The sequence below is a fragment of the Papio anubis genome, chromosome 10, assembly GCF_008728515.1.
Source record: "Papio anubis isolate 15944 chromosome 10, Panubis1.0, whole genome shotgun sequence".
Lineage (NCBI taxonomy): Eukaryota > Metazoa > Chordata > Mammalia > Primates > Cercopithecidae > Papio > Papio anubis.
In genome coordinates this window covers 1076251-1098049 of record NC_044985.1, presented here as the reverse complement: position 1 = coordinate 1098049, position 21799 = coordinate 1076251, and positions in this window count along the sequence as shown.

Genomic DNA, 21799 nt, shown 5'->3' with positions numbered 1-21799 from the left:
CAAAGCCCCAAGGCTCTCTTGTCCTTCATCTCACATGGTTGTATGCTTGTACCTTGGTGAGCATGCCCATCCTGTCGACCCCTTTCTGCAAATGACTCTTTTGCACTGATCTTGTCTGCAAGCTCCACCCATTTCCAGGTCTCCTTTCCTGCAGTTACACAGAGGGACACTTCCCAGCCCCCTGCTGTTAGGTTAGGTGGGACCATGTGACTAATTCTGTCTAAAGTTATGTGAGCAAAGGTGCCATATTTCACTAGTAGGCCAAAGTATTTAAAACCCAGTTTTTGTTTGTTTGTTTGTTTTTTGAGATGGAGTCTCGCTCAGCTGCCCAGGCTGGAGTGCGGTGGCACGATTTCAGCTCACTGCAACCACCATCTCCTGGGAAAACCCAGGTTTTTAAAAAGTACATTTTAAAAAACTTTAAAATAGTGTTAGATTTATTAAAAACATGGTGAAGATAGTACAGAGAGTTAACCATACACCCCATACCCAGGAACCCCTCTTGCTAACATCTTACATAAATGTGGTACTGGTCACAGTTAATGAAACACTATTGGCATATTATTATTAACTTAAAAGTCCATACTTTATTCAGATTTCCTTAAATCTTACCTAATGTATTTTTTCTGTTCCAAGGTCTTATCTAGGATCACATTTAGTCACTGTTAGGCTCTTCCTGGTTGTGACAGTTTCTCAGAGTTTTCTTTTTTTAAAAACCACTTTATCGAGGTATGAATGACATGCAAAAAGCTGTACATATTTAATGTATATGACAGATGAATTTTGAGATAAGTGAATGCACATGAAACCATTAACACAATCGATGCCCTAAACATACCCATCACCTCCCAAAGTTTCCCTCTTTATTTTTTATTATTATTATTATTATTAGAGACAGAGTTTCACTCTTGTTGCCCAGGCTATAGTGCAATGGCTCAATCTTGGCTCGCTGCAACCTCCGCCTCCTGAGTTCAAGTGATGCTCCTGCCTCAGCCTCCCAAGTAGCTGGGATTATAGGTGTGTGCCATCATGCCTGGCTAATTTTGTATTTTCAGTGGAGACGGAGTTTCACCATGTTGGTCAGGCTGGTCTCGAACTCCTGACCTCAGTTCAGGAGTTCAAAAAACTTTTGAAAACTAAAGATAAATTTTTAAAAATCTCAAAATTATAATCTAATTCGGCCTCCCGAAGTGCTGGGATTACAGGCATGAGCCACTGTGCCCTGCCCTATCATTGTTATTGTTTTGAATGGTGGTTGCCAGGGCTGGAGGGAGAAGGAAATGGTGAGGTGGTAGTGAGGCAGTGGTGGTGGTGGTCCAACATTTCAGTCATGCAAGATGAACAAGTCCTAGAGATCTGCCGTTCAGCATGGTGCCTGTGGTTTACAATACTGTGTTATATACTTCAGCATTTGCTAAAAGGGTGCTCTTAGGTCAAGTGTTCTTGTCACAAAAATGACTACATTTGAATGACTTTTCTTCATTTTTGAGAATTACTGGTTAGGTGTTTTATGGAAAGTCCCCATGTTGGGATTTGCCTGATAATTTTCTTATGATTAGCCTGGGGTAATGTGTTTTGGGGAGGTGAGGTGCCATTCTCATCACAGCATATCATGTCAAGATCAGACTATCAACATGGCCTATCACTGCGGATGTCAACAGGGATCACCCATGTCTGTCAGGAGCCTTCACTGTAAAGTGACTGCCCATTTTCATGTTGTCTGGGAAGTCGCTGTACCCACACCTAGAGACTGGAGAGTTAGGCTTCACCTTTTGGGGGCGCACGGTTCAGTGTTGTCCATACTCGACTTTTCCCTCATGCCATGGGCAAGAAATCAACTTTTGTTGTTCCTGACATGGAGGTTTATTTATTATTTCAGCACAGCCTGATCAATCCTGATTAATACATCAATTTTTCCATCTGCCTAAATGGTTGTCCCAGTGGTACTTCAGACTTAGGATACCTGAAACCAATTTTGTCAAACTCCCCAGCAACTCTTCCAAACTCCCTAAGTTTCCTTTTCTTAAAATTAAATAAATCACTCTTATTCTAAATGTCCAAAATTCAGAAGCTTAATACCTCTTTAGCTTACAGAAAGTAGCCCACAGTATATAACATGACTTCATGAATAATACATTTTTCTCATTCGTATGCTGCATTAGTCAGAGTCCTTAGTTCTCGCAAGCAAGAGTAAATGACTGACTATACCCAATCAAGAAGGAAAGGAAGGCTACTGAGTGGCTCCTCACTAAATCAGTGGTAAGGGCAGAGAAGCTGGAGCTCAGGTGGGCCCAGAGGCAATGAAAGGATTTAGGCCATGGCCCAGAATATATGCCCCACTGGACATCTGAAGTCAGTGCCACTGAACTTTGCAAACTTCATTGATCCAGTCTTCCCCAAACCACAGCCTCTGCTGGCCTCTCCACTCACTGTTGCCATAAGGGATTTCTCAGATCTTTCCGGCTTGCTTCATTCCTGTAAAATTCACAGACCCAAGTGGTACCTTGGTGGGTCAAGCCTGGGTCACAAGCCCACACTTAGTTGCTAGGGGACAGGCTGCGGGGACATCTGGTTCTGCCTTCAAACATGAGCCACATATTTGAAAGTCTCCAAATTACAGAAAAAAAGTATATGGATTCTGAGGAGCACAAAAGGCCCTGGTCTGCTATAATCCTCATTTGACAGTTGAGATTCTTGAGAAGCAGAGGCTAAATGCCTTGTCCTTGTCCAAGGCCACGTGATTAGTTAGTGGCAGGGCCAATTTCAGATCTCAGGAGTCCAGAGTTAAAGTCTTTTCATTTTGACCTCTGTGCTGGTCTTTCCTTCTTTATTACCCTCGGTGATAGAGCCCTATTGATGGCTCTTATAACCTGCTGTCTACGCTAAAGCAATTGATTTCCATCTAGTTCCAAAAGTACCAGTGATTCCACAATTATATAGAGAATAGATTCAAACTCTACCTGATCCTATCAAGCTTCTCCACTGTCCTTGCCCCACACTCCACTCCCCTTTACTCTCACTTCACCCTTTAGACATAGCTAGGAACCTGAACCCTTGTGGTTATAGTAGCGTCTCAGGTGGTTCTTACTGAAGACTGAAAACCTAGACCTAGCTCAGTGTGACACCACAGCAATCCCTGTTGATTGAATGTGCCTCCAAGCTTCCATATCTGTAACATTTTCCATTACTTGATCTGTAATACCAAGAAAAATAACTTCATATATTTCCCTACCTCTGATTTAAAGTCATATTATCCTCCAGAAGTGCATTTTCCAGGCCACCTCCTCCAGGAAGCCTGCCCAGCACCCAGGTGAACTGCCTCTCTTCTGCTCAGCACTCTCATGTCCCAGTCATACCACAGGCTGTGGCCAATGGTCCTTCTGCCTCCCTTGCTGCCTTTAATGCCTGTGAGGAGAGAAATCTTATCTTATTCATTATCTTAGCCTTTCTACATAGTAGTTCCTCAAAATGATTTTGTTGACTTGAATTGTATTGAAGTAGCTAGGGATGGAACTAGGAATAAAAAAAAAAAAAAAAAGTGACCAAACCGGAATGAAGCACAGTTGCTGCTGTTGTTCTCTGTGTCTTCTAAGAAGACAAAGAAATTGTTCAGTCGTAAGGCTGCATTTCACTGTGGATACAGAGCCATCAGATCCTCTCCTATTTTATCAGGAAAATTTTCACCCACAAATCCCACTCACGCACACACAAATCATGAGGCATAAAGAAAAATTCTGGACATGCTGTCACTCCCAGGTTTGATGAGCTGCCTCACTTATGTGAGTCTGAAAAGATTCTTATTTCAGGTTTACACTTATGTCTCCATTCATTTTGTTCTCTAAATAGCCTGTCTCAAAGCCTGGTGACTGTAGTCATGTCCAGCACTGGACACTCTTCCACCCTTGTTTGCCATAGCGACCAGAGCAGACAAGCAGGACCGACGAGGGGAACCCAGCACAACAAGCGGCAGGAAAGCTTCTTTTATCCCAAAGGTCCATGGACCTGAGGCCCAGAGACTCTCCTTTACCAAGAGGCGTGAGGCTGGCTGGAGAAACCTAAAGACAAACTCAGACACAGAAAGTTGTTAGGCCCAAGAAACTCCACCCCTATCCAGAAGTACGTGTAGAGGCAGGGGGCACCAGTAAGGGAATCCACCAAGGCTCTCCCTGACCAAGAGATGCCAGTCCCCAGGCCTGGGGGAGTCTCACTTGCCCTCACAGGCAGCAGCAGGGAGCAGTGGGAGCTGCTCCATCAACACCAGGAAAACCAATGAGACCAAAATAACTCTGCCAATTGTCTAACCATTCAACATCATTGGAACTATGGCCCACTAAAGCAGGCCAGGACCTGTGTGCTAAGCCTAAACAGATTGTCTGCCTGATCTGCTAAATTGAGAGACTTAATAGGACGCAGAGTCCCTCAGCATAATAGAAAAAGTGTCTAGGATACAATAAAAGATTACCCATCATTCCAATATCACCAAATCAAATGAGAAAAAAGCCATCAATGGATTCAGGTCTTGAGACTCAGGGATTTTGAAGGAGGCATGATAAATATGCTTCAACAAGAAATTACAAATCATAAGACAAGTGAAAAATAGAAAATCTCAGAAAGGAAGTAGAAATTATAAAAAATGAAAACTGTAGAGCTGGAAATTATAAAAAGTGAAAAAAAAACTTGTTGGATGGTCTCAGAGTGCAAATGACACAGAACATAGTCAGTGAACTTGAAAATAGATTAAAAATATTATCTGAGCAGCCCAGGGAAAATAGACTGATAAAATGCATGAACAGCACCTCAGGGGACTATGAGACCATAACAAAAGATCTAAAATTCTTATCGTTGAAGTTTCTCAAGGAAAGAAAGAAAACAGAGCTAAAGTGCATTTGGAGGGAAAAAAGGCTATAGACTTTTCATATTTGGCAAAAGACTCAAATTTTTCAATTCAGAAAGCCAAACAAACCCCGAGTGGGATACAAACAAGCATATCCATGCCAGGACACATCATAATTAAACTTTTGAAAACTAAAGATAAATTTTTAAAAATCTCAAATTTATAATCTAATTTTTCCACCAGAAACTAGAAAAAGATTAAACCCAAAACAAGCAGAATAAAGGCAAAAGAAACAAAGGACATAAAGATTGAAAAGAAAGATATAGAACTCTTCCTTTTTGCAGATGATTTGTCTATGTAAAAATCCCAAGTAATCTAAAAGAAAAGTTAAAGAACCACTCTTAGAATAAGTGAGTTCAGCAAGTCTGCGTTATATACAAAAAGCACACAGAGCTAATCACATTTATATGTATTGACAATGAATACGTGGAAACTGAATTTAAATACCATTTAAGACAATACAATTTAAAATTGCTCTTAAAAAAATGAAATCCTTAGGTATACCCTTAAGAAAACCTACAGAATCGATATGCTGAAAATTACAAAATAATGTTGATAGAAATCAAAGAAGACATAAATAAATATGGAGATATAATATGTTCATGTTTTACAGACTTAACATATTGAAGATGTCAATTTCCCATGAATGGATCTATAACATATATGGAATTCTTATTAAAATTCTGGCAAGCTTTTTCATACACCCAGACAAACTTACCTAAAATTTATATAGAAAGGCATAACCCCTAGAATAACTAAAGCAAACTTGATAAAGAAGAATGAAGTGGGAGAATCACTGTACCCGATATTAAAGTTTACTATGAAGCTACAGTCACCAAGGTCATAGTACTGATGGACTTGACACCAAAAGCACAATTCACAAAAGAAAAAGCTGATGAAGTATCTCTCCTGAAAATTTTAAATTTTCTCAGGTGAAGCCCATATGAAGAGGGTGAATTGACCAGCTGCAGACTGGGAGATGACGTTTGTCTAGCACACATTCAACAAAGGACTAGTATCTGGAACATATAAAGATCTTTCTTTATAATCCGAAAAAGGAATGGAAAGATCTCATGATCTGGACTTGAGAGACCCTGGTTCAATCCTGGCTCCTATTTCTTACTCTGATTTGTGCAGTCAGTGAGGCAGGTGAGCCAGTTAGCATTTGAGGGCATCAGTCTCTGTGCTAATAAAACTTGTTCAGCGACACTCCCTCACAGATCTCATTAGAAGGGTTAAATGACATAATGTGACTGCATTCGGAGTGGATATTTAATAAACCTGATTCCTGCACAGCCCTCTTTCTCTGGCTCAGCATATCCAAGCAGGACTTTAAATGGATGTTTGCAATTGTTCTCTGGCCATTCATTCATCCATATGACAAGTTCTTATTGATCTAGGACTGAAACAGGCATTGTATCCAAAGCGGGGATGCAGCTGTGATCAAGAGACGTATAATTCCTGTCCTTCAGGAGACGGACATTGAACATCCAGTTCCTCAAATCAATTCAGTTTTAATATGATGGCGGTAAGCGCTGAGCTCACCATCATCCTGGGTGTTCTCTGGGCATTGATCCTATCAGTTACACTACTCAGTTACACAATTCAGTGCCTACCCTATAGTATGCTGTGGGATGTAATGGAGAAGAAAACATTTCACCATCCTTAACCACCCCGCTGTATACCTCCACGTTATCTTCTACCCTTGACCATCCTTTCTCTTCTACGTTATGTAAGTTGAAGCTAACCCACGGTACCTCCAGGGTGCACAGGGGTAGGGCAAGGCCTGATGGTGCTGTGCTGAGGCCCTGGGATATTGCAGGAGGCCGGGGCCAGACAAAGGGGGTCCAGGGAGATGAAAGGTGGTCACTGTGACCTGTCATGGGCCATCCCAGGCTCTGTACCAAGCAAGCATTTCTGAGAGCTTTATTCACATCTGTTTTTAAGCAGGGCAGGAACTGTAAATCTGGAATCACGCATGCACACTTAGTGTCTCTCATAAAGGGGGAAGGAAACTGGAAAGCACTGAGAAAGCCAGGCTCAGGCAGGGAAGTCAGATTCAGCTCCTCAAGTCTCTGCCCATGTGAGATGGCAAATGGCCGTTATTAGTGATGCCAGCCTGTTCCAGGGGAATGATTTTTCCCTTCCCTTTCCTCTCTGCCATATTGTGGTCTCCTCCACCACATTCCCATGGTCTCATTTAAGCTCAGTCTCATTCATTTACAGTTTCCTAAGTAACAACAAAAATTAAAGTGACACAACATAAGGGTCCCTAGAATGTGAAAGTAAAATACAAGTGAAAGAAAACTGATGAACGTGGAATTATTATTTCCTCACTTAGGAATTACATATAATTTCTCAAAAAGTCCCCTTAGAGGGACCGCACTTAGAGCACTGCACACACTTCTGGGGAGCTTCCTGCTGAGCTGAGGCCAAAAGGCCCACCTCGGGCTAGTGTAGGCTCCTGAGAGACCCCCTGCGGGAAGGAGAGAGGAGCAATAAAGGTAGGTGGAACAAGGCACGGGGCTGCTTCCCCAAGGATATGCATCTCCCTGAGCCTCAGCATCCTGGTTTGTAAGTGTGAAACTATCTTTCTGGCTGTTGTGAGATTGTATGTTTCTAAAAAATTTATTGCTGTGGAGCAGATGACAGCAGCTGTGTCCTGATGTTAGCTTGCAAATACCTGCAAATGCCTGAGCACCTCAGAGGAAGCCCTGTTATCAGGCAGCCTCCTGCAGCAAATGCCTGTTAACTGTGCTTGCATTCTCCCCTCCTATCCTGCTTTGGCTTCTGGAAATGATGGGCTAGTCACCATAATTAAACATTTTCCTGGGGAGTCGTCTTGGCAATATGTTGACATTCAGACACAGTTTCTGGTCTCAAAAATGAAAAGAGGGAGGAAAGGTGGGGCAAATCAGTTGGTGATGTCCGGCCAGTACCTGGGCACCTCATGCTGCCCCAAACGTGCCCTGTTCCTATAACAGTCCTGCCATGGGATTTCGATTACCCCCATTTTCCAGATGAGGACACCGAGGCTCAGTTCCCTGTGGTCATATTGCTAATAAGTATTTCCCTATAATGAATGTTTGCGAAGTATAGGTTTATAAAAATCACATGTAACACAAAATAAGGTTATAAGATGTGATTACTGGCCATGAGATGCTTTCAGTAATGTTGCTGGAAGTAAGTACTCCAGTGTCTCAAAGGGAGGCAGCATTGTAGGTGAAGGCGTGCAGAGCTGTCTTCAAGGGAGGTGCACATTTATGTTGCCAGCAGTGTAAGGACTTGAGGTAGTGCAGGTCTAATTTGCTGTGGCTGTGCATCTCCTGCCTCCCTTCTTTCGATGGGTTCCCCGGAAGCAGAGCCTGAGACATGGCCTTGGATGGACGTGGTATATTTAGGAGGCGATTCCAGGAATCAGGAGTAAAGAAGAAGGGAAAGAGAGGGGCAGAAGGAGGAAGAGGGGAGATACAAGGATGTGTAACTGAGGTAGCTGCTGAGGGCTATGGGGATGACTCTACTGCAATGCATAAGAGGCGTGCAGAATGCCTCCTGGGACTGCCCCAGCCCCAGCCCCAGGATGCAGGAGGAGGTGGGGCACTCAGCTCTAGCCCCGACTCCCATTACCTGAGTGTTGCTTCCAGTGGCAGTAACTCCCTCTGGCAGACCCACTTGTTCACCCACCAGCAGAGCTCCCAAGGCTGGGGAAGAGCCTTGACAAGAAAGCAAGAGAGTGATGCAGGAGGTGGTTTGATCTTCCATGGAATCTTCCACTGCAGTAAGGTCTGATGCCAGTGAGGGCTGGGGGGATGCGGCATGGAAACAAGAAGGTCAACCTCATGGGGGAACTGAAAATTGATAAGCCCCTAAATGATGATGACCAGGCTCCCAAGCACCACCCCTTGCCTCCCGCATCTAGCAGAGTCCTTGGTATTTGATAATAACTGTTCAACAGACTCTAGCAATGCCTCCCGGCTGCGAATTGCCATATAAGGGACTGAAAGCAAAATATGCTTCGAGATCCCAAAAGACAGGACTGGGATAAACGAAGTCACAGGGGACAAATTTTCTCACCAGGAGGTGGTGTAAGAAGCAGTGAGTTCCTGTGTGTGCTAGGGAGTGGCTCGAGCTGGGTGGTGCCGTGGTCTGGTAGGGATGTGATAGACTGGATTCCTGCACCAAGAGGAAGGGAAAGAGCATTTCTTGAACCTTGTGCCTGTGAATACCTATATTCTATGTGAGCCAGAAAAATAAAATCCTATACTAAAAGGCAAATAATGAAGTAAAGAGTGACTGGATTCCCACAGGAAAAGCTGGATACACCCTAGTGATAGAAGAGCTGCATGGATTGCAGTTTCCATTTTTGAATGAACTATATGCTCCCCACTGAGGACTCTGCAACTTTGTCCTACACCAAGAGGGGAGGATGAGGACGCTGCCATTGCTGCTAGCTGAGGATGACGATGGGAAGGAGGAGGGGAATGAGTGACACTGCACATGTACAGGAGCTTTGCAAGGCCTCCAGGCCTCTGCATACCTTACTATTCTGCCTCCGTTCTCTCATCTTGTCAATTCTACCTCCTTCCATGGTCAGCTTAAAGGTCCTATCCTGATAGCCCCCTAAAACTCTCCCAGGGATACCCCACATTCTTCCCCAGTCTCTCTATACTCTTTTCATGTAGCTCAGATCACAGTGCAAAATAGAAATCATTTCCCGTCCCATCATCTCCCTTGACTGTCTCTGTCTTTTCCTCTTTGTGTTCGCAGGACTTGGTATATAGGTTTTGAATAAATGAATGTGTTAGTAAACATCTCATCAAACTTTATGACCACTGAACAAGGTAAGCAAAATAGACCCTCTTAACCAATTATACCTAGACAAAAGACTCAGATGTTGAGGTTGAACTGAGAGCCTGATCCCCTGGCAGCCCTTCCTGAGGGCTCTCTTTGAAAGCAAGACCTCCTATTGAGCTGACACTGTTTGGGGTGGTCAGAACTGTCTGGAGCATGGGAGGCAGACATCTGTCACTGTCGTTGGAGAATTCTGTCCACTTTCTTGCACAAAATCAGCTCGAAGGAGAGGTGAAGGGGGAAGCTACTTTCCCCAATTACAGCCATCCCAGATGCCTGTTAGGTTCAGATGCCTCATTAGGTGGCAGGAGTTAATGGGTCCTCACTGGTGCAACTCATGGCACATGGGGGCACAGACTGCGGCTGCCAGCTGCCTTTCTTCTGGAGAGACAGACCCACTAAGTATCCGTGGAGGCCAGGCCCTAGAAGTGGTGCCAGAGTAGCCTTGTGGGCATCCCAGTGCCTGTTGACAAGCATCTGTCTTTGTATGTGGCTCCTGCCATTGCCCCAGGCCAGCTGGGAGAGGAGCTATGCAGGCTGCATGAGTATCAAGGGTATTTCTAGGCATGGATTCCTGGATGATCTGGGATGCTTTTTCCTATGGACCACACGGAAACTGCCAGCAATTTGCTTTAAAGTCAGCACACTGTGTCACGGGGCACAGATGTCCAGAAAGCAATTTTCTCACAACTCAAGCAATTATGTGTAAGAGAGGAGAACTGGTTTCAAATTTACAGTGATCCAGATAAGCCACCACTTAGCTCCTATTACTGACACATTGCTTAACCTTGCTAGGCCCCAGTTTTCTCATCAGTAGTGTGAAGATAACAATGTTCGTATCACAGGAATGTTCATAAAACCTAGGAAGAATACACCAATGCCTGTCACATGGTAGATGCTAAGTGAATGATAGTTCCTGCTGCTATTTGGATACAGAACGTAAACTTTAGTGAGAGTTGAGCTGAAGTGTTCTAGTGGCACATAAACATACCAAGAATTACAATACAGAAGTGATGCTTTGGGATTTCTGCCTCCAGCCAAGATCAAGTAACAGGAGCCAGATTTATCCTCCCATCAGAAACAAGAACAAATGGACCAAGTATATGATGTAACGGGGTTTGGGCACAAGGCATTAAGCAAACAAGGACAGAGATCCCTGGCAACCAAAACCCAAATGTGATGAGTCCTATGATTGCCCCAGCTTATTGCCTTGAGGGAATTGCAGGTATTGGGAGAGAGCAGAGGAACGGAGGCAGAGCTTGAAGCTTCCTCCCTGAGTTGAGAAGGTAGAGCTGAATTCCAGGGAGACCAAGACAGCTGGAGTTCATCAGCTAGAGTACCAAAGAAGAGCTGCACACAGAACCACACATGCAGATGTTCAGCTTGATTACTCAGCAAGTGATGAACCATGTATTTATGGGAGGAAATTAGCCAAGAACAATGAAAGAATCACCCTAAAACATCCAAGGGCACAGTACCAGCCCTCACATATGGAATAATGCGTGTCCACCAGCCAAACTGGAAAACTCATAATTCGTGGGGCATTGAGTAGCGCACTCAGAAGGGTGTTGTCTTAGTATAAAGAATAATTAGGCCGGGTGCAGTAGCTCACGCCTATAATCCCAGCACTTTGGGAGGCTGAGGTGGGCAGATCACCTGAGGTTGGGAGTTCGAGACTAGCCTGACCAACATAGAGAAACCGCATCTCTACTAAAAATACAAGATTAGCCAGGTATGCTGGTGCATGCCTGTAATCCCAGCTACGTGGGAGGCTGAGGCAGGAGAATTGCTTAAACCCGAGAGGTGGAGGTTATGGTGAGGTAGAGGTTGCGGTGAGCTGAGATGGTGCCATGGCACTCCAGCTTGGGCGACAGAGCAAAAACTCTGTCTCAAAACAAACAAACAAACAAAGAATACTTAGCCCTAGACAGAGCACTATCAAGTTCCTGCCTAACAAATCTTAAAAGCAAGTCGCAAGGGAACAAAAATCTCAGGGATACTTACATAAATACAAAAATTACTCAGCACCCCAAAATGTAAAATTTACAATATCTGACATCCAGTCAAAAATTACATAGTATATAATCAATCAAGAAAATACAAATCCTTAATAAGGACAGAAAATATATTCAAGTAAAACTACCCTATATTGACACTAATGATTACCAGACAAGTTTACTAAACTGTAACATGTAACTAAGTTAATATGTAAAATAACTGTATTTCAGTGTTAAAAAGATTAAGTAGAGACACAAAAGATATTACAAATATCCAAATTAAACTTCTAGGATTTAAATTACCAACATTTGAGATAAAAAATAGACTAGATGAGATTAACAGCATTAAATATGACAGAAAGCGAACAGATTATTGAACTTGAAGAAATACTACCAGAAACTGCAAAATAAAACATAAAGAAAAAAACCTCAAGAAATGAAAAAGGTGTCAGTGAGGACAACTTCAATCAGGCTAACAATATACAGGCAATTTGGGTCACTGAAGGAGAGAAAATGTATGATGGGAGGAAGGAAGGAAGAAAAGTGTTTTAAGAAATAAATGGCTGAAAAGTTTTCAAAGTTCATGAAATCGATAAACCCGCAGATCCAAGAATCTCAATAAACCTCAAACAAATGAATAAAACTGCATGAAGACACATCATAACTAGATTGTTCATAGTCAGTGATGAAGAAAAATTCTTAAAAGCATGCTGAGTAAGAAAATAGGTTTATTTTCTTCTGTTGTGCACAGAAAGGAAAATAAACATGTATTGCTGTGGTTTGAATGTGTCCCCTTCGAAATTCCTGTTGACACTTAATCACCATTTTGGTGGTATTCAGAGGTACAGCCGTCTGGGAAGTGATTAAGTGATGATGGCTCCACCCTCGTGAATGGATTAGTGCTTTACAAATGGGTTGGAAGGCACTGGCGTAGGCCCTGTTCACTTTCTGCTATGTGAGGCACAGCAACAAGATGCCATTTTGGAAGCAAGAGAGAAGCCCTCACCCAACACCAAATGCTGGTACCTTGTTCTTGAATTCCTCAGCCTCCAGGACCGTGAGAAACAAATTTCTGGTCTTTATAAATTATCCAGTCTCAGGTATTTTGCTATTGTAGCACACATAAATTAAGGATAACAACAGATTTCTCTTTAGAAGCAATGTAATCAAGAAGACAGGGAAGCAGTATCTTTAAAGAATTATATACCAGCTGATATGGTTTGGCTCTGTGTCCTCACCTAAATCTCATCTCAAATTGTAATCCCCCTGGTGGTAGGTGATTGGATCATGGGGCAGATTTCTCCCTTGCTATTCTCATGATAGTGAGAGTTCTCATGAGATCTGATCGTTTAAAAGTGTGTGTCACCTCTGGCTCCTCGTGCTCTCCTCCTCCACCATAGTTCAAACGTGCTTGCTTCCCCTTTGCCTTTCACCGTGATTGTAAGTTTGCTGAGGCCCCCAACTCATGCTTCCTGTTAAGCCTGTGGAACTCTGAGTCAATTAAACCTCTTTTCTTGATAAATTACCCAGTCTCAGGTCATTCTTTATAGCGGTGTGAGAACGGACTAATACACAAGCAAAATTGTCTTTCAAAAACTAACGTGAAATAAATACTTGATGATTCAGGCTGAGAGAAAAGCATGCTACATGATCACATAGGTCTACACAAAGCATTAGGAACACCGGAAGTGGTAATTGCATAGGTAAAGGTGTGAGCATCTTTTCTTGTTATTTAAATCTTATTAAATGATAACTGATCATTTAAACAAAAGTGATAACCATGTATTTTGTGGTTGATAACATATGTAAAAGTAAAATACATTACAAAAACAGCCAAAGGTGAAGTGGGAGAAGTGGAAGTATTTATTACAACACAAGAAGTGTTACACTGTCACTTGAAGGTAGATTTTGATAAATTAAGATTTATACTCATCCCTAAAGCAACCATTAAAGTAACAAAACAAGGAATTACCGCTAATGAGCTAATAAAGAAGACTATGGAATCATAAAAAAAAAAATCTAAATCCAAAAGAAGGAAGAAAAAGAGAATAGTGGAACAACAAAAACAAATACCAGAAGAAACAAACAAAAAATAGCATCATTATAGATTTAAAGCTAAGTATAACAACGGTTACATTACATGAAAATGGCTAAGAACCCAAATAATAAGGCAGAAGTTGCCAGACCAGATTTTTAAAAGCAAGACCTAACTATATGCCACTTGTAAGAATGGCTGGTAGAAAATAAATGTAAAATAACAGTATGAAAAAAAGACGTGCTGTGTTTGTTACCAAACAAAACAATTTAGTAATGGCTTTATATTTCCAATTCCATATTTAGCTCCTTCACTTGTTTCCATGCCAGACTGCTACCCTGTTCTTGGTGCCAGCTTCATGCCTCAAGCCCTCCTAAACCAAGAGACCTACCCTAGAAACTCATACCCAAGACCAGGCCTTTTTCCCCATTCCCCTCACTCTGCCTGCCTACCCTTAGACCTGCCCTTTCCCAAGCCTTGCTGTAAGCGCCTCCACCAACTCCTGCAGGTTCACACCAATTTAAAAGACCCCACCCTGCCATGCCAGGACTTGCCTGAAGATCTTGTTCCATACTGTGACCTCCATGTCCCCATTCTGCTCTTGCCACCATCAACAATTCATAATGAACTTCAATGTCAGGGCTTCATTGGCATTTACCACATGATTGTCCCCACCTTCTGTTATGTAGCCCACACTCCATAGCTATGTTGGTCCTAGACTCGTCTGATTTGCAGGTTTCCACGGATTACGCTCAGTCTCTGACGCTAGCCCTGACCCATGTCATTCTTAGAGTTAATGGCTTGTGTGCATCTCTGAGCCCTGGTTCCTACTGACCTATGCCCAGGCTCATTCTTCCCTTCTTGAGGGCACCTGATGTGCTTCACCATGGTTGCACACCAATTAAGTGCTATTATCATCTAGTTAACCAAAGAGGTGTAAAAATTCCAGTCCTGAGAATAGTTCTCATACTGAACTGTGATAGAAGAAGAGGTAATTTGTTATGACTACTGCCCCAGGGCTTGTAAAAATATTCTTTCCCTGGGTGTATTTCTGCCACTGTGGGTCTTTGAGATGTGCACAGGCAAAAGATTGCAAGTCTCTAGGGAGTAAATTCTATCAAAAGAGAAATACCCATATTGAAGGAAGCTGCAGGATACCTGGCTTCTTATATGGCAGAAAATTAGCATATAAATACAGAATCCCAATTGTCAGCAACTTATCCCTCTGAGGACCACAGACTAAATGCCACAGGTGAGGACCAGAGATCAGCATGGCAAGGTAGCTAGGCTCAAACCCATTTGGGGTGAAAGTGTTTTGAGAGGTTCCAGCTGGTGGTGGGTGCAGCCAAGATTGTGCTCAGCCCAGGAATCCTCCCCTGCCCCTTTGTGCTGTTCTAAAGATTAGTTTAAGGACATCTGATGAGGCCATGTTGTGCAGGTGGGAAGGTTCTTCCTTCCTGGAATTAGAGTTCTGATGCTGGCAGATATAAATAGAGCTGGTTCTGGTTCCTGTGATAAACCAGGGACCCAAACAAGGCCACAAATCAGAGTCAACTGGAAGTTTGGTAAATATACAGATCCCAGCAATCAGAATCTTCAGAGATGGGACCAAGGAGGCCCTTATTTTTAACAAGCTTCTCATGTAGGTCTCATAACTACCAGGCAGAGATTAGGGAAGGAGCCATTGGGCTGAAATGTTATTTAAGCCTAACTCACCTTCTCACTCTGGTCCAGCCAGGAATGGAGATAGTTCTGCCAACAAAGTGTTTGGTCATACCCCTCCCATATGGAGGCCATTAAGGTAAAATATCTGCTCAGTGCCTGAACATAGCAGAAGTGAAGAAGTGGTGCCACTCACCATTGTGTCAGGGTCATTGTTTTGACATGTGATCTCTGGGAAGTTCCCTTTGGTCCTAGCAACAAGGTCCTGAGCTGACAGCACTAGGTAGACACAGCCCGTGATTGCTGGTGAAGAGTTTGCTCAGGAAAGTCTGGGTCATGACACCGAACAGCCTTATTGTGACAAGAATCCAGTGTGGAAACAAAAGAGCCGGGTGTCGGAGACACCAACAGGAAACAGCAGCATGCGTGAGAATTCATTTACCTATCGTCTGCTCATCTGTTTGTCCATCCATCATCTAAATTATTATTTCACTCACACACTGGTCCAATCATTTAAAGATTCAACCAACACAAATCAGTGCCATGCATTAGGTGCTAAGGTACCCAGTTACATGGAGCCCTCAGGGAGTATGCAGTCCCGTGAAGCAATGGTGAGTGTGTGACAGATGCACCATCTTCCCACCTCCCCTTGACCATGCAGACACACATCCGCAGCCTCAGGATTCTTCACAGCAGAGGAAGTGGGCAATCACTACCATCGTTTTGGGTTTTGAGGCAAAATGGAATCTGTTTCGCACTTAATCCAGAAGAGGAAACAAGAAGAAATTAATACTTGTTGGCATTGGAAACACATTATCTTTTTTAATCCTCAACACTGTCCTCAATAATTCATCTTATTATCTCCTTTTAAGAGGTTTTTAAAAAAGAGATTTGAGAGATGGAATTATTTAACTAGAATTGAGGCTGAATTTCTCTGCGAACTCAGCTGTGTCTGAAACCAGAATATGGGTTCCCTTTATCAGGAAGTGCTCTGCGCTGGTGCTTGCCCAAAGATGGCAAGATGGAGCAGGAGGGACGGATGGCTGAAACCTTCTATGCTGAAGTGGACAAGTGCTTGGGAGGCCGGAAGCCACCTGTGATGGGAGCTCAGGGTGACAAGATGCTCCAGTGGGTTTGTGGAGCTTTCTTCCCTCCTGCCCAGTACCAGAGCAGGAGCCATTCTCCTGGGGAAGAAGTCACACCACAAGATAGAAATAAACACATAGTATTTAAGACCAGAAAAGGAGTTCAAATGGAGTGAAGTGCTTTTAGGGCTGGAAGGAACTAGAAATACCAAATAGCAACTTGTGCAAATTACTTTTCTGTAAAAATAACACATGGCCTGTTTCTTTTAACGTTTCTGGATTTTCAAGGCAACTATGTTAAAGCAAGGGCCGAGGCACAGGTGAGGGCTTCACACACAGATCCTCAGGAATAAAACAACAGTGTTGGTGAGAATGGTAGTAGTCAAGATGGAAAAGGGTTGAAACCAAAGCCTCTGCCCAGAAGCTTCCACATGGCCATACGCAGGGCTGGTTGCAGATGCACCAGTCAGGAGCTGGCAATATTTTTTACTTTCATGTGAATAATCTAGCAGTGCAGAGGCACAGCTGATGTGCGCTACACGGCAACTTTTTTTTTTCCTTCTACTCCAGAATTTAGAGTTTGCTGGGTAGGTGGAGGTGCCTTGTTTGGCTCTGTTCTGTAAACAATACACTGGGGTAGCTCCCAATTCACCAGAAGCTAAAATAATTGAAAGTTCATCATGTCGGCTCATTACTACAATCTGCTGTCAAGGGAGCCTCATAGGTTTGGAAAATTTCCCCCTTGGGGAAAATTTAGAATGGCATATTCATAAGAATTTTTCATTTGGGTATTAACTGAATAAACAATAAGTTTCCCTTTTGTCCCAAGAATTTAGATAGATTGGTACTTTTAATTTTCATCATAATCCTGTGACTAGGATTTACTGTTCTTGTTCTTTACAGGAAGAAATTGAGGCTTGAGAATCAAAATTCTTCTCCCCATCTCCACCCAAGCAAGAAGCGAAACAGGCAGAAACCTGAAAAACAATTTGTCTTGGTCAGTCCAATCTGTTATCACACATTACCATAAGCTGTGTGGCTTATAAACAACAGAAGTTTATTTCTCACAGTTTTGGAGGCTGAAAATCTGAGATCAGGGCACCAGCAGGGTCAGATTCTAGTGACAGATGATTTTCTGCTTTCAAACTGCTGACTTCTCCTTGTATCTTCACATGGAAGAAAGAGAATAAGAGAGCTATCTGGGTCCCTTTTGCAAGAGCACTAATCCCATCCATGAAGGCTCCATTCTCATGAACTAATCACCTCTCAAAGGCCCCACCTCCTAATACCATCAAATTTAGAGTTAGATTTTCAACATATGAATTTTGGAAGAACGTAAACATTTAGTCCATTGCACAAGTCAAGCCAACTTTCTTTGGAAAGAAAGACCTTTATCCAAAGGTACCTTTCAAGTTTTTGAGGAAAGTGTGCTTTCTGGAGGCAAGATTATTCGGTCTTTGCTATTCCTGTTCAGACCCCTTCCCCCATGTGACTCCCTACACACCCCATTTACAGAAAAGTCCCTTTACACCTCAAAGTCTTAGGAAACTCAGGCCCACCCTGGTCCAGCTGCCCAGGAAAGGTAGTGGTGGTGTGGGAGCAATGCATACACCGGGGGGCTGCTGCGGAGGCACAGTGGGGACAGCTGGCTGAGGCAGGATCCTGGTGACAACAGAATGGAAGAGGCTGAAGTGATGGCAAGGGAGGTTTCCCTTCCTACGCCTTTGGTGTAGTACAGGCCTTGTCCCATAGTAGAAGATACTCAATTAGTAGGTAAATAAACATGGATGATAAATGAGTCAATGAATAAATATATCTTTATTTTTCTATTTCTCACTTCTTGCCTTCTCTAAACACATTTCTTTTTCTCTTTTCCCTGTTTTCCAAGTGGAAAGCTAGGAGTTGTGGGTCTGAGTTTCACCATCCCTCCTGGAGCGTCTTCAAAATGCATGCCCTGTAAATTGATCCCTTTGAAAGCTGATCCAGCAGAGCTCAATTTTTGAAACTGTATTGGAGAGCCCCATGATATATGATTCTCTGGGAAAAACAAACAAACAAAAAAAAAACAAAAAAAAAACACCAACTCTCGACTTGAAACACATACACTGAGATTTTTTCCCTTCTATCTTTTTACATCATTGGAAAGTTAACAACCCAATTGTTAACTTCCCCTTACCGAGAATTCACCTGACCAAACACCAGCTCCAGTAGAGACATAGAAGAGCGAAGAGCTGTGAGGCCATCCTACCCCACATGCAGGGCCCTGTGAACTTCCTGTGAGTGGCCACTGCTGCTTCACTTCTGAGGCACCACCCCATTGATATTTCAGTGGGATATGGTAACCAGGGTTAAAAATCCTTCTCTCCGACTTTTGTTTCCTGTCAACATGAAGTAACTGAAATCAGGTTTGTCCTCCTCCTTGTTTATATCCTCCTTTTAGTTGTTATTTTTAGAAACAAACAAAAAACAGGGAAAATATATAGAACACTTACTCTCAAGACAATGGTCAGCAAGGCAATGAAAGACAGCAATTCCTGACTGATGGGAAGAAAACCCCTTTCCCCACCATGATTTTGATGTAGGCAGAGTAAACCACCTGGAATTTCACTCCCACTTGGCAGGACCCTATTAGTGTCCTCCCACCGTCATCGACTCTGAGGCAGGCCAGTCTTGCTTAAACCGAAGATTTAAATAAAATACGGAATTCATATGATAATATCCCAAAATATACAGAATGTAATTGAAATCTCTAATCATCCCAAGAAACAGGAAAATCTCAACTTCAGTGAGAAAAGACAATTAACAGATGCAAACACCAAGGTGACACAGATGTTGGAATTGTCTGGCAAAGATTTTAAAGCAGCCGTCGTAAAAATGTTTCACTAAACAATTATGAACATGCTTGAAATAGAGTCCTGGAAAATGAGTAGAAGATACAAAGAAGGACAAAATGGAAATTTTATAACTTAAAAATACAAGTCATAATAAAAAACTCGGTGGGTTCAACCACAGAATGAAAAAGACACAGAATCAGTAAGTTTGAAGATAGAAAAATAAAAATTACAATCTTAAAAAAAGGAGAGGAAATAGACTAAAAAAACACAAAGCCTCAGAGACATGTAGGATTCTAATTTTAAAAGTCTAATATTTGTGTCATCACTGTTAGAAAAGAGGAGGAAAAAGAGCACAAGGTTAAGAACATATGGCTAGAAATTTTTCAAATTTGGCCAAAAAATTAATATACATGTTCAAAAAGATGAGTACAACTCAAACAGGATAAACCCAAGGAAATCCATGCCAAGAAACATATAATCAAGCTCTGGAAACTAAACACACACACACACATGCACACACACACATTATGTAACTAGCAAGAGAGAAAAAGAAAGAATGTCAGTTGATTTCTCATCAGAAATTATGGAGACCAGAAGGAAGTAGTACCGGTTTTCTCAAGTGCTGAAATAAAAAAATGTCAACTAAAAATTATTTTGAGTTCCTGAAATTTCCTTCAAGAATAAAAGGAAAATCAAGAAATTTATAAAGAGATAAAATCAATTATGCAAAAACCTAATTATTTTTTAAAAATTAATAAAATTAAAAAAATAATATGGAGGTGGGGTCAAGAGAGAGAATAAAAATTACTAACTTACTGATATCAAAGATGACATAAGAGATCATGACAGACACTGCAGTCACCAAGAGGATAACAAAAATCACTATGAATAACTGTATGCAAATTTACAACATAGACAAAATGGGTTAATTACTCAAAAAGCACAAACTACCCCAATTTACACAAATACAAGCAGATAATTGAATAGCTCCGTAACTTTACAAAAGTTGAATTTGTAATCTAAAATCAGCGGAAAAAGAAGTCTCTAAGCCCAGATAATTTTGCTAGATAATGCTACACAAATTACATCAATTATAGACAAACTTTTCCAAAAATTACAGGACGACAAATATGTTCCAATTAATTTTATGAGCCCATATTGCCCTGATACCAGACAAGACAAAGATAACATAAAAATAAAACTACAGACAAATATAATTAATGAATATGGTTGCAAAAATCCTTAAGATAATATTCACACATAGAATTCAGCAATGTGCACTCATAATTATACACCATAGCCAAGGAGAGTTTATTCTAGGGATCTAAGCCTTGTTCAGTATTCTAACATCAACCAATGTATTCTACAATATTAACAGGTAACAATAAAAATCACATGACCAGCCAAATTCACACACCCAATAAAATTCAACACCTATTGTAATAAAAATAAAACAACAGAAAATTAAAAATCATGGGAAACATCATCAACTTGATGAAGTACAACTACAAAAATCTTAAATAATTGCACTTAATGGTGATAGACTGAATGCTTTTCCATTAGAATGGGAAGATGGTAAATATGTCTGCACTCCCCACCACTATTCATCTTAATACTGGAAATCCTAGGCAGCAAAATAAAGCAGGAAAAGGGACTAAAAGACACAGAGATTTGCACGAAAGATACAAAACTGTCCTTACTTCTCAGGTGATGTGATAGTCTATGGAGGATTTCTTAAAGAATCTACCAAAACAGACCCTCAAACTGATAAGTGAGTTCCACAAAGTCATACAAAAATAAACCAGAGTTGTGTATACTACCAATGAACATAGAATGAAATTCTAAAAGTACACCAAAACTTAGAATCACTAAGAAAATAAAATGCTTAGGTACAAAACTAACAAAGAACGTACAAGATTTGCAGCTGAAAACCACAAAATGTTAATGAAAATAATCAGAAAAGAGCTAAATAATTAGTGAGATATATTGTATTCATGAATTGGAGGACTCAATGTAGAAACATAAATTTTCTAAAATTGATGTACAGGTTTAATGCAATTTTTATCAATATCTCAGCAAGTTACTTTGTAGTTTTAGACAATATTATACTAAAATGTATTTGTAAATTCAAAGGAACAAGAACAGATAAAACACTCTCATAAAAGAAGAATAAAACAGGATAAATCAATGTACCTCATTTCAAGATTATTGTATACTTACAGTAATCAAGACTGTATGGTATTGGTGAAGGGATAGTCACAGACATCAAAGGAGAAATAGAGAACCTGGAAACAGACCCATACAACTATAACGAACTGATTTTCAACAAAAGTGTAAAATCAATTCAATAGAGGAAGAGTGGCCTTTTCAACAAATGGTGCTACATAAAAACTATAGCAATATAAACTATATGAAATTAAATGCAAAGGAAAAGATTGCAT